This window comes from Cuculus canorus, chromosome 2, assembly GCF_017976375.1.
Source record: "Cuculus canorus isolate bCucCan1 chromosome 2, bCucCan1.pri, whole genome shotgun sequence".
Lineage (NCBI taxonomy): Eukaryota > Metazoa > Chordata > Aves > Cuculiformes > Cuculidae > Cuculus > Cuculus canorus.
The window spans coordinates 14,447,588-14,461,554 of NC_071402.1; the positions used below are offsets into that span (position 1 = coordinate 14,447,588).

General features: G+C 40.7%; 1 long non-coding RNA gene across 1 annotated transcript in view; it reads right to left on the bottom strand.

The window, feature by feature from the left end:
- Positions 1 to 458: 458 nt before the first annotated feature.
- Positions 459 to 13,967, bottom strand: part of LOC128851437 (uncharacterized) — a 50,317-nt gene continuing 36,808 nt past the window's right edge. The window contains exons 3-6 of the long non-coding RNA XR_008448825.1: positions 11,508 to 11,559; positions 10,631 to 10,729; positions 5,542 to 5,637; positions 459 to 810 (exon numbers count right to left, since the gene is read on the bottom strand). This is a non-coding gene — a long non-coding RNA (uncharacterized LOC128851437). The remainder of the gene's footprint in view (positions 811 to 5,541; positions 5,638 to 10,630; positions 10,730 to 11,507; positions 11,560 to 13,967) is intronic.

Genomic DNA, 13,967 nt, shown 5'->3' on the forward strand with positions numbered 1-13,967 from the left:
TGCTTCAGTCCCACCCATAATAAGAAGCTATTTGAACAGCTTCATCAGAGCAAATAAACAAAGGTTTTGTGAAGACCCTATTGAGAGCTCAATCCAACAAACATGTATCCAGCCAAATTTTCTTTGTGAAACTAGAAATCCCTCTGATATTTCCTTATTCAGCAAGTAGAGAATGTTTTGATTACTGTAGTAATGACCGTGTACAAAACCAAGTTAAAGAAATCAGTACACATTTCTCTTCTTCATGTAGATTGTCAGCAGAAGAAAACTGACATCTTTAAATCTTGTTTCAGTGGGAATGAAATACCACTTTTTTGGTAGGGGAGGGAAAAAGGCAAGAACATAACAGGGAGAAATGCTGCACAGTCCAGCTATTATGAACATGTCCTAATTACTTTATTAGCAAATGTTACAGAGAGAGAGATAACAACGGACAACGAAAACATTCCTGTGAGAAAGAAAAGGAAAATATCAGTTGTAATGAGAAAAACATAGGCAACACACTTGGAAGAACAGTTTTCAAGGAAACCCCTTTTTACAGAGACAAGAAGCAAACGAAACAAGCCTCTCAAGTGGAAGCATATGTGCTCACCAAGGGGAGCTGATGTAATTGGTAAGCAGAGCTTGGCCTCCTCCAGAAAATCACGTCTTTTGGAGGAAAGAAGAAGGGTGTGTGGCAGGCAGCAAGGGAGGGGTGTGAGGGAGCTCTGTTTACAGCTGAGGTGACGTAGGTGGCTTGGCTACTGCTGTCCTGGAGTCCACACCAATCTGTGAAGGTCACAGCACGGGGTGGACTCTTGGAAGCTGCCCCTAGAAAAGAAAAGAGTTGTTAGTGCAAAGAACTGCACTTTTGGGGAAGACTTTCAATAACAGCTCATGGTTTGGCTGTTGTATTAAGAGAAATTAGAGTAGCAGAGTGTCTATAGGTATTTTATTGGTGCAATTACACACATCTCCACGCCCAAAAGTGCCTGTCCTGTGGGAGGTACCCTCCAGAAACCTTTGTCTGAAAGAATAAACTGCAGTCTCCTCTCCATCGTTTTACATTCTGTTTGCAACTACTGCCGTGGTTAAACACAGGCAGTTGTCATGGCTTGTCACCACTCTGACGCCCTCAAAATGACAAGTGTGCCTGTCCACCACCACTGCCTCTGAGCTCAGAGCCCACAGGGCTGAACAGTGGCAGAACCCAGAAAAAAACAAGTGCATCCAGGAGATAGGTTCAGTGTGGTGCTTTTGGGAAAGGGTGCCGGATTACAACAACCCCTCATGACAAATTTTGTTTTTAAGATGAGTCAGTGACTGTACATCCCAACCCATACATCCCAGCCTGGCCACGAGGCACACCATTAGAAGCTTCCTGCCTCATAGTTGCAGATAGTCAGTAGCATCCATCCACTTTGTACATGCAAGGTACAATTTATGGCATGTGAATTTGTCCTTTCTAGTTATTTCATTCTGTCTGCTCAGATTGTAACTTTTAAAATAAACAACTTCACTCTTTTTTGGGCTCTAACAGCATTTCTTGAGGATTGTTGATATTACAAAGGTTTCCATTGCCACAAAGGCAAAGGTAGAGGCTCAATGCAACGAAAAGGTTAATTGATGTCAGTATGTTTTGGAGAGGGATGTGAAGAAGGAGGAGTGTGTGATTACAGTATATAACCAAGACAAAAGATCCAAGCCCTTTCTCCATCTGTGCAGCAGTCCTCTTGCATGGATCCACTTAATGTCCTTTGCTGATGTTACTGCTGTTTTGTGATGTATCTAGCGATGCCCATCTGATCGTGGCCATGCAATTCTAGGTGGGTTTGGCACAGCATGAAAGGATGAGAAATTATTGCTAAATTTGGGTGAGAAGGAAAGAAAAGTCATGGACGTAACCAGGCAGAGCAGAAGGATATATATCAGAGCACCCATCGGAGAATAGAGACCACAACCACTACTGAGCATTACAGCAGAGGTGAGTTTTAAAGAGACGACAAAACAGTCTGGGGGAACTGGGGCATCCTTCTTGGGCATAGCAGGAGATATGATTAAAACATTTTAGAGAAAATTACAGTAGCAGGTAATAAACATTGGAAAAACAGTCAGAGGGGATGACAGCAGCATGGTAATAATATGGCTGACATATTCTTTTCAAGTTCCATCTATAGTGGCTGAAGCATTAGCATCCCCAAGCCTCCTCTCCACTCCTCACTTTCCATGTAATCTAGGATATTAGGTCCTCAGATGCAGGGATAGAATAGCTCTTGGAGCTAGACAAAGCAATCTTTCTTAGTAAAAGCCAGTTATTTAAAACATAATCTAAACTAGGTTGGCTTGATTTAAATAAAATGGATTAGGGCATGAACAAAGCTATTTAACTGGCATTTTTAAGGAAGTGATAACTTTTCATGATGAGGTAGTTGTGAGTGTCTGGGGTTTGTAAAACTTTCTCTGGTGTCTGGAAAGCATGGTTCCATGGCCTAAGAGAGGATAGGCAGGTAGGAAAATAATATTTATAGCCTATGAGAAGATAGGCAGGTAAAACAGATAACATTTAAGTAGTGGCACTAAAGAGAATAAGGCTTCACTGTACTTTTTTAGCTGGAAAGCACTAAAAGTTAAAAAGCATTATTATCCCATTATCGTAACAGCTCACTCAACACATAAGGAAAATGCACTTTATGCATTTAATTCAGTCATTTGCCTGTTTATATTGAAACCTGGCTGCTTTAACTCCCCAAATGTCTAGTATCAAGCAGGTTCAAAGAAAAGTATAACTCCTCAGCAATGAATTTCCTGACTTTGCTCTTTCTGTTTAGAAAAGATGATAAAATGGATTGCAATGTTTTACAGAATTTCAGTATTTATTACATATTGAGGCTATTGGCCTAGCATTTTAGAAAGATTTACAGGTTTTTGTCTTCAGATGTCATGTAACAACTTTAAGACTAATCTCAACCAAAGATACTAATTTGCCAAGTAGTTTCACAACTGTCTGGAGCCTTAAACCTTTCACACCGGAATTTAGCTCTACAGGGTCAACAGAGTATGTGATTAAAGAAAAAAAGGAAATAAGTGAGCCAGCTGAATCATTTGTATAGTCATTAAGTGAAAAGACTGCAGTGACCCTTAAACCGATGAAATGAAACACTGCAGGAAGCAGAAAAGCAATAAAGAAAATGGCAGAGGTTGTTGGTTACTATGGACAAGGTGGTGTTAGCAAACACTGAGCCCCGAGACAGACCCTACCTAGCAGCAGAGGCACTGCTTCCCTTTCCTTCCTATAATCCAGAAGCACTATGGTCTACTAGGGCTTCTCAAACGTTTACAAAGCACATTTCCCTTTTGGTTCATCTTTTCCATGTGACTATCCTTTCCCAAACCCACTGCAGATCCATTCCTTCAAGGGGAGGCCCTGAGAATGATGTTACTCCTGACTGCACATGCTTGTGCCCTCCTCCCTGTCCACGCCAGATCTGAGTGCTGATAGCAGTTAGAGACGATGTTATCAATTCCCTTGCTATTGCAAGCCTGACAGCCAACACTTACAGCCTACTCTCATTTTGTCTCTACAGAGAAACTGAGCTGCTGCTGACTTCTGCTGCCTAAAATTTCATGACCCCTTTGGATGCGCTCATGACCTTCAAGGGGTCCATGGCTCTAACTGAGAAATATCGGGCCCTTTCTGTAAAAAAACCTATTATTTCTACATGGATAAATAGCCCTGTGTTCTGAAGTGCACTAAAAGTTTGAAATGGGCCCTTGCAGCTGTTGGACAGTGGAGATAGACTGGCATGACCCAGCTATTACACACTCTGGCACCCTAGAGAACATCATATATGTATCTCTGTAGCCACTGATTGCAGATACTGTACAACACCTTGCCTTTCTAAAGGGAGTTTAGCACCTGAAAACATAAACCCTTCTCTGAATTGTTCAGTTTCACTGCTGGGGCAGAAGGAGACTCAGTCTGAACAGAGAATGAAGGAGAGTCATGTGCTGTGACCACAGCACAAGATACACAAGCACAGAGACTATGTCATCTAGTGTCAGCTGGAGAGCTGCAAAGAGTGCCCACAATCCCATCCCCATCCCACCCACCCCCCACTTCTCCAGTCCCTACAGACATCTGCATTTTTATTACCCCATAGTTGATTCCATCCTTTACCGTGGACAGAACTAAGGGATGTTATTGATAAAACATAATATTGGCTCTCCTGGTCCTGCTTTGGAGATTTCCCATTTGGAGAGTACTCTGTGCCAAACGGAAAATGGGAAGGTAAAAACTCATAGGAGAGCATTGTTGATCTCCAAAGGCATCTGATAGAGAAGAGTGAGAGAAGAAAGGAGCAGGAGACTGGCTGATGTCTGATACAGAAAGTTTAGCAATACAATTCTGGATACCAGTCAAAAAGCCATGCCTGTGAATGTTACATCTTCTAACTTAAAGGCACCTGAATTTGTTTATTAAATGTGATTATCTGAAGGTGATATGAGTTTACATACCAAAGAAAGCTGACACATCCATTGCAAAATAGCTAACAGTGAGGGAGAAAGTCAGAGTCTCCTCCAGAGAGCAGCTCAACACAGAAAAGGAGTGACAGCAAGAAAAAGCACTCATGTGAAAGTCCCTGGTTTGATTTATACATCCCAGAATAACTGAGGAACCCCTGTATTGCAGTGACAGATTTTGGACTCGACCTTCCACCGTTCAAGTCCACCAAACAGTTTCAAAGCCTGGGAGGATATTCAGATAAGGCATGCAGGCAGGGTAAGGCAGTCAGCCTTGGATTTGGTCCCAGATTGACCTTCCTGCTTGATCTTAAGCAGCCTGTGAACAAACATTTACTACAGTAACAGCAAACAAGGGAGTCTCTGTAAGGTGTAAAGCTAGGATGCAAATTGCAAACATATGTAAATTGAAATCGTTTAGGTTAATTTCTTATTACTGAATTCAGTGACTAAGTGCTCATTTAAGAATGCTCATTCCATGCCTTGAGCTACTGCTTTGTCCAGCTCTTTAGAAAGCAATTTAGCATAATCCTCCTACTGTAATGTCCAGTTTTTCCACAAAGATTACAGGCGAAACCAAAAGGCCTTATTCTAAAGAAGGCTTACTGCTTTGCAAAGCTGGCCACCATGTGTTTATCTGGACCAGAATGGCCCATTGGAGAACAGAGGGAAATCTCACATTTGGGAGGATGCATTGGAGGAGTCCTGGACAACCAAAACAATACTTGTTTGCCAAACAATGTGTGCGAGGCTTAAAAAATGATGAATTCAAGACACATTTCCTACTTCACAACATTGGAAAATACCTTTCAATCAAGTGAGTAACAAAACTCACTTCCCGTAACCGGTGAGGCTGATTATCATCTAGTTTAAATCACTGTAATACTACTCACATGAATGTAGCTGCACCCACCAGCTGATATCATCTGAGGATCTGGTCCAGGAAGCTGCGTAAGGCAGAATGTAGGATAACTGTGGGAGACCTTCAATTTTTTGGCACGCAGACCTAGCTGTTAATCTTGTCAAAGTCGGTTCCCTTACCTCTTGTATTGCACTCGGCTTGAAATGCTTTGGGTTTATTCTTTCTCACGGTATTTCTGCTTCTGTCTTTGACTTTTTTTGACTTCCAGCTGAAATCTAGATGTTAAAAGAGGCACCCAAATTACTTTTAAATGTGATTTTTTTTTTTAATCTCAGAAATGTTGTTGCATTGTGGGGGATGAAAATTTGAGTTGTTAATTTTACCGCAACTATTCAAACATTATTAGTGAGCAGTTATGTTTCTTTAGAAAAATAAAGTGATGAGGGTTATTTATTTAGAGAGGTATTCAGCGTTATAGGCCTTGGCCTGCCAGAGATGTGGTTCATGCAAGTCGGACATTTGACCTTTTATTGAACTACTTTTGTGAAGAAAATAAAGGAAGTATTAATCAAAGATTTCCTGGTTTTCATGAACAAATTTAAGTTGCCAAAATCCCAGGCTTTGTAAGTTAGTGGAGAAGTGTTTGCAGTCACAACTTTATGAAGCTTTTTCAAAGTACATGTAAGTTATTGAATACACTTTTAAAACTGGAAAATTTGATGCAGTTTGGGGGAGGAACAGTTCAGTCTGTTTCACTCTCTTTCAAAAGTGGATGATGAAAATATTTCATGGGGGTTTTATTCCCATTCCCATTCCCAAGAAGATCTGTACCTTCCCAGTGCGAAGCTGGAAGAGGTAGCTTTCCTGTACTACGGTGACATTTTTTCCTGGTCAAGTTGAGCTAACTCAGAATCTGTTCCTCTGGCCATTTGTGTTCGTACAAGTAGGAAAGGTCACAGTTTAAGTGTTCAGAATTTGAAGCATATTATACATACACTGTAGAGAGGCCACCAAATACCAGAATCCCATGGAAGTTTACTCACTCTGTAGTTTACAAAGTGCTAGCAAAGTGATTTTCAGTATTCTATCTTCTTAATCATTGCTGCTACCATGTTTAAACAGTTGCTGTGGAAAGGATGTAATGTGATTTAGGCTGTTTTTAAAAAGCTTATCTTGGTTTTGCCCACTTTAGCTGGCCCCAGCATTTCACTAGAACTGAGTCAAATGTATTTGCATTCAGTTACAAGATCTACCAAGACTGTAAGAATTTAAGTGTAGACATCAAATCAAGCTGGCTTGGGGTGAGCTTGTGAAATGGCTCATGTTTATGTTCCGCCCATGCCGTGACTCAGCTTGCTAAGAATACAGTTTCTAGAGTCATGGTACATTTACCCTAAAGAAAGTGGTTAAGGATGTTGACTTACAAACACAGTAGGATACAACACAGCCTGCGGCAACAGCTATAACCCCCAGTTGTGGTAGATTCCTTACCTCTCTCTCCCCGAGACACTGCAGCCTGCAAACCCGACTATGCATGAAATTGGACCTTAATGATGTGAGCATGATATGCTGCCCCAGCACAGTGACAAATTCAGTGTGACTTCCTAACTCGGTAAACTACAGACATTCACTCCTACCTGTGACTTGTCTGTTCTTGCCACAAAAGGTGGCAACAGACAAGAATAAGGCATCCAGGGAGGCAGCTGGAGACTGTAACCACCTCAGCTATCAGTATTTCATCTGCTATGTGTGTATGTCAACACTTGAAACCTAATCTGGGCTCAGCCAGCTCATGTTGGCACAGTCTAATATAAACTTCCAGCTCTTGCCAGCTACTACTAAAGAATCGTGTCAGGCAGATTTCAGGGATTTGCGAGAGAGCTACTTGCTGAACCTGAGCCATCAGTGTGGCCAGTGGGCTACCAAGGTTGGGCACATTGGCTTAATCGGCCCTTGAGCACATATTAGTGCTACCAGCTCTGGGCTGGGGGAAGGTAGATGTCCTTATTGCCCTCCTGCCTGTATGGAGCAGCAGGTAACTGCAGGCAGAAGAACAGAGAAGGTGGCTACAATGGCAAAATGTCTCCTATAACTCTATCAGTTACACAAACCTTGTAATCAGTCATCAGACACTTTCCTTCATCTAGGCAAAACCTGAGCTCTGCATTTTTCATGTTCAGACCTCAGCAGGACTCTTCATGAACTACCAACATCAGAGTGTATTATTAGCATTACTATTGTTTGATAACTGCGTTCACCTTTATTTTTTCAAAGACAGATCACTTAAAATCTGCAAGGAGTTTCCTCTCACATTTACTGGTATCATTTTGGAGTCACATACAGGAAGACAAAGTAAATTAAGCAGCAAAACACCCCCTTGCCTTAAGCTTCTACGACAATTTGAGTCCTAAAAGACTAAATTTCATCCTTAAGGATTTTTTATTTCCTTTCTCACTATGAACTAAATATATACAAAAAGAAAAGAAAAGAAAGAACTAAGAAAGAAAGAAGGAATGAAGCAAAACTGTTTCTTTCTGTTCTAAACAAGCAACTACTTTAATGACAGTGCTTAGAAAAACAATATTATGTTAAATTATTTAGTATGTTTTATTTAATAAAAAGGAAAAAAGGAAGATGAAATAGGGCATTGAGGAAATTCTTCTTTGTTTATTTTTGTCTCTGTAGTGGTTCATTTTACCCACCAGTGTTTTCTCTTCTTTGCAAACCCCTTTCTCTCTTGACTGAAAACAGACTCTAAACGGTTTAAGATCACAGTGATAACTTCAATTCAAGAACATGAATAAAAAGCACACTTAGAGGAAAAACCCCATCTGCTCACATATGATGTTAGGAAGGGAGTGCATAATGCAGAGTAGTGATTGCTGCCAGGTGTAAGATTACTCAGGTCCTCCACGTATGGTTTCTAATTTATATAACCACGTTTAAAAAAAAAGAGGTATTCAAGTATCCTCTAAAACAGGTCCTATGTTTTACATTTGACCTTTTCCTGAACGCCAGCCTTACTAAAAACAAATAAAAATATGTCCTCAATGCAAGCTGTAGTTTGATCCAGAGCTTATGGATCCTGACAGCAAACCTGCCATTGCTTTTAGGAGGGCAGAAGCTGGCCTCTGCTTCATTCAAAACGAAACCCTTATCAAGCTGCCTTGCAACGATCACTCCACAAGTGATTTCTATTTCATTTTATTCTAATCACCTTACAGAACTACATTTTTCACCAAATTGAAAGCTTGTCTTCCCTGAAGCCCTGGAAAGGATTAGATAGCATTACATCAGACTTCTCAAACAGTAAATTGTGAACTTGGGAGAAGCACTTCAAAGCATGGTTGTGTGAAGTGTCGAGAGCCTTAGCAGAGCAGCAGAGGTGAAAAAATCACAGTCTCTGCAGTGGAAAGCAGTGACTCAGTGAATATAAAGCATGAATTCTATTATTTTAATCTAATGCATATTATCATGGGGTTTAAAATTCATGTCTGATATACTGTGCTAGATGCTGTAAGAATGCATAAAACAGGGCCTAGACTCAAAGACAGAATGTGAGCAAGAAAGAAGAAGATTATGAGCAAGATTTTACACATTTTTTTGTAATAACTGCAGTAACTAGAGTTGTGAAAGGAACAACTTTTTTATCCAAAACAGTTAATTAGGAAAAAATAGTCCAGTATAGAAACAAATGAACATATATAAAATAAGTCTTTGTCTTGCAGAGTTTACTCATCTGAATTCATGAAAATAAGTTAAATTGCAATAATTACTCTTCTATCTGTTTAAAAACTCTTCACTCAGTAGAAGTCAGGGATAAGGGTTTGCAGTGCCTTAATTATATTGGTACAAGATAGCTAAGGGCCTCTACCTATTCATACAAAACAGGTTCCACTTTACAAGCATGGAGATGTCCCTTTTGTCCCCAAACAAGGCATTAGTGAGCTAGTAGCAGTGGCCACAATTCACTGCTGCCAAGCCTTTATCGGGACACAGAAATACATGAACTTAAGGAAATGTTTGCTTTGGGGGTAGTTTGAAGTGAGTGGAAGAGGCAGCTTACCAGGCTTTGACAGAAAGCTTTTCATCAAAATGTGTGTTTGTTTGTTTGTTTTATATTAAACACAAAAGTTTAATTTCAACTGACTGTCACAGTGATTTCTGCCAGTTTTCTCTGTGCTTTTTGCTCATGCCTCTCCCTGGGCTGGATTCCCCAAGGGCTGTAGCTGTCAGGGATTTTCATAGCATCCCACTGCAGTTTGGGAGGGCAACATGTATGTGCAGAACAAGAGCTACTCTGTGGTCAAGTAGCCTCTTATTTGTCAAGCAGCAAAGTGCACAACCAAGTAATACTGCAAAAGATTTTCTGAGTCTTACTTTTTGGATTTATGCTGAAAATAATTGATCAAAGATTTGGGGTTTGGACTGAAGGCTGTTTCCAGTCACAGGAAGTCCAAATATTCTTTCCTGGATAGTCTCCATCCATGAAAAATATTTATAAAATTTTCTCCTAAAAATGCTTTTCCTTAGAAGTCTTGAATTATCTGTGTAGTATTTTATGTTTTTCCCATTGCAGCATGCTTATTATCAAGTGTAGCTTGTGTTCTTCATCAAACTTGGACCAGAGGTGCTAGATTGTTTGCACATAGTCATGCCAGAATGTCTGAGAATGACAGCTGAATTCGCCTTAGGTTATTAGAATTAACATACTGGCATTGTGACAAAAATAATCTTCCTTGACTATACAGTTCACATACTCACCTTCTGTGCCCTACGCTATATATATAGCCGTGCCCCTGCAACCCTGTATCTCATAAGAACCTCTGTCTCCTGGAAAGGTCCTTTGTGCAGGACATTGAGGACTGCGAGAAATTAAAGCTCTTACCACAGATGAGTTCGTGGAAGTTACCTGGTTTGCTAATGGTGGTAGGCGTCAAACACTCACATCCAGTCCAGCCACAGGCAGCAGCTTTGGCTCAGCAGCTGCTGGATTGATGTTGCAGCCCCATGAACGGGTCATCAGACTGCGTACTCAGCCACTGCATATTAAGTTAGTTCAGATGTATGGGGAATACCTTACCTGACACAGACTGACACCTTTATGCTTCCCCTGACTTACAGCTCCTGCCTACCTTCCATTGCAGGGCATCCACTGTCTTCCCATTTTCTTCCCATACCCAATACTCTAATCTTACCTCCCCCCTTTTCCACGCTTCTATCTTCTGCAAAATCAACCTCTTGTATTCAATATTGTCTAGATTTTACCATTGTCACCCCTGTCTTCACTCTTCAGCTCCTCTCCCTCTCAGCCGCTTTTTGGCTCCTCCCAAGACATCTCCCAGTCATTCAGCCTGCCAGCATCCCCTGTCAAACACCAAGACACTGGGTCAGTAGAGGAGGCAACACTGATAGTCCTGCCCCTACACAGACTCACAAGTCAGGACAAGGGAGTAAGTTTTAACCAGCTCATGATGACAGCCAACTATGTTGTGTGCTGAATGAAGCCTACTGCCTAAGTGCAATGCAGGTTTATTGCAGACGATGCTGCTTCTCTAGGCTTATGCAATTAAATATTCTGTATCTATCTTGCATTTCCTCATTTATGAAAAAACTTGAGAAGGTTATTCAGCATGAAGATGGAGCAATCTGAAGAGCTATGGAAATGCTAAGTTATTATAACCAGTGAGTAGGTGGACCGCAGTTGCTTGTGGCTGTTATTTACTGATTTATCACTAACAAACAGGCAGACTTTATTTTCAATTAAATGCACATCTGCCCCTTATCTGGCTTCTCTCTCAGTAAACCTTGACTACCAGCTGTGTCGTAAACATCTGTGAAACAGAAGATGAAGAAGCCAGGTGGCTTCTAGGATGGGAGGATGTATAAAAGAGATCATGTAAAATATCTCAGCTGAAGGACTGAAATGTAACTGACCTGGGAATGTCCTGTGTGTCTGGTTTTGGACAATAAAGTCTGCCTGGAAAGGATGCCATTTATCTGCATTAGTCTCTGTAGCAGGCTTAGCAGTCTTTGCAGTCTTGAAACTGCTAATCTATCGTTGCTACTGTAATCTTAAAAGCAAACGGCCTGATGGAAGAAGCATTTTCAAGCTGCAAGCATGGTAGGAAATAAAATACCATACCTTTACAAAGAGAAAGTTAATGTCACTTCCCAGTGAGCAGCTGTGCTTCTTGCTGTAAAAAAAAAAAAATCAGTTGTGTTTCTCCATTAAATATTCATCAGCCCATGCAGCAACTCTTTAACTCACTGTAGAGTCACTTGCCGCAGTCTGCAACTCCAATACATGTAAGACTGGGCTAGAATCCCAACTTATAAATGTTTTAGGACCAAGAGCTCAGCAAAAGCACTGGAGGAAAGGGCCTCTTTCACAGTCAGCTGTGATTCTGATTGGCACCTTTAAAAAATCATTGTTGAATAACAGATCTGATGGATTTCACTTCATATACCCAGAAGGCAGATTTATTCCACTGTATGACAAAATCATCTAAAATAAATAAATTAAGCCACAGAAGATTGTGGTGCTTATTCAATCAATATTTTGTTGTTAATTGTTTGTAATGAACAGCCAAAATACAGAGACTCTGTCATGACTAGGTAGTAATATTTTAATTCTCATGATAATAAAGTCTTATCGTTTATTGAGAAGCTGATGTTTCCTGTGGGACTAATGTTTACCAAGGGATGTATACTCAGTCCAGACAGATAAAAATCTTCTTCAACATATAACAGGTAGATTTTGAAAGGCTGAGGAACTGAAACTTGTAGGAGAGGTGGATGGGGAAAGGAAAATATAACCTGTCAGAAATTAATGGAATTTTTTTGATAAAAGGTCTTTGCGACTAGCCAAAGTGGTACAGTTCCACAATTAAGGAAAAGGCAAGTATTTATCAAAATCTGGTAGGAGATGAAAACAAATGTTAAAAAGCATGGTACAGCAAGTGAAATGGAAAAGACAATTAATACACTTGCAGGTACACTTCTACACAAAGCTAAAGCTATTATAGAGAAAACTCTGCTTAATAGGATTAGGGGCAATAAGTATGTTAAACCTGTTGGTAATAAAGCAAATCCTAAAGATGATATAGGCTTATTACTACAGAAAGACATTAGCCTTATTAATATTGCTGAAGACAAAACATGTTCAATAAATATCTGTTCTGTACTTAAAAAGCACAAGATGAGTTTATATTTTAGGAGAGAGATGACAGATTTTCTAGGCCATTAGTAGCAAAAGTCAACATTAAGCAGATTTTCTATAGACAAATATTTCAAATCAAAACTCAAATAAGAATCACCTTAGAGTCCCACAAGAGCTGACCGAAGTGGTCTCTGGCATGCAGGTGTTCATTATTAACACATTTTGGTACACCAGGGAAATACCAGGGAAGACAGCTAATATTGTGCCCCCATGGAAAAAAGGGGGATGGAGTGTCAAGAATAGGCTGATGAGCCTGACGTCAACGTCAGGCAAAAATAATTACTGCTCTCTCCTTTTTTCACTCCTGACCTTGTTTCTTTTTGGACACCACACCAACATCCTTGAGGCAATGTTCTGTTTTCCTGTGCAGTAGGGGCTGAGACTGTTTCTCACTGAGGTCTCTGTGAGCCTAACTGACATTCCAGTACCCTCTCTGCTAAATACATTCTGCTGCAGTGGAGCACACTGTCCCTGAAAGGACTCAGGGAAGCATATGTCCTGCTGTGTGACAGCAACACACAGGAGCTGGGAATCAGTCAACAGGCAAGTGTACCAGGTGATGGATTTAAATAGGGTCCCAGCCCTGTGGGGTCAAAGAGGACCAGAGGCATATTTCTCGGGAGGGAAGATCCAGAAAGACACAGGTTGCAGCGGTTCTTTCCTAGTTTCTCTCCCAAGAACTGAAAAGCAGGGACATCTGGCCCAGAGAGGGATAGTGGGTTGTGCCATTTTCCTTCTGTTTCTTATGTAGGATAGAATTCTGGTCCAGGCCTCTTTCGTTTTAGTAGTGTGTAGCCAGCTATAAGATCTACCAATAGTCCCTATACCTTGTGTTCCCCACTTTTATTCAGTCTCTGAGTTTTCTGCTTTTTTCTGCTTACTTTTTTTAAATATGTATAATTTCAGATATCCCTGGTACTCCCCTCAGCCAGACTCCCTGCCACCTCTCAAGTGCAGCACTGTAGAAATAATAAGAATGACACAGGACTTTCACAGATAACAGAGGGGATACTACAGAGTCTCTGAAACTTACTGTAGGGGTTAAGTATATTGTATCTATGTCACAGCTGCAAGACATGTGGAAAGGTCCATTTATTGTATAAACATTGACGTGGATGTATGAGAATACACTTGACTTACAGAAGCTAAGCAACCAAGCCTTTCTTCTGAGCATGCCCTGGGGCAATGTTCTTCTATGCTCTTTTGGTCTGCTCATTTGCAAGCTTCAGAGTTTGACCTCCCCTTCCAACTATCCCAGTTACTTCAGCTTGCACAGTCTGTCACACTGGCCAGCCTAAGAAGTGTGCTTGACAGCACATACGTCTTGGGTGTGTCATTACTCCTTTTCACCAAAAAATAAAGGAAACCTGCAGGGTTATTTAG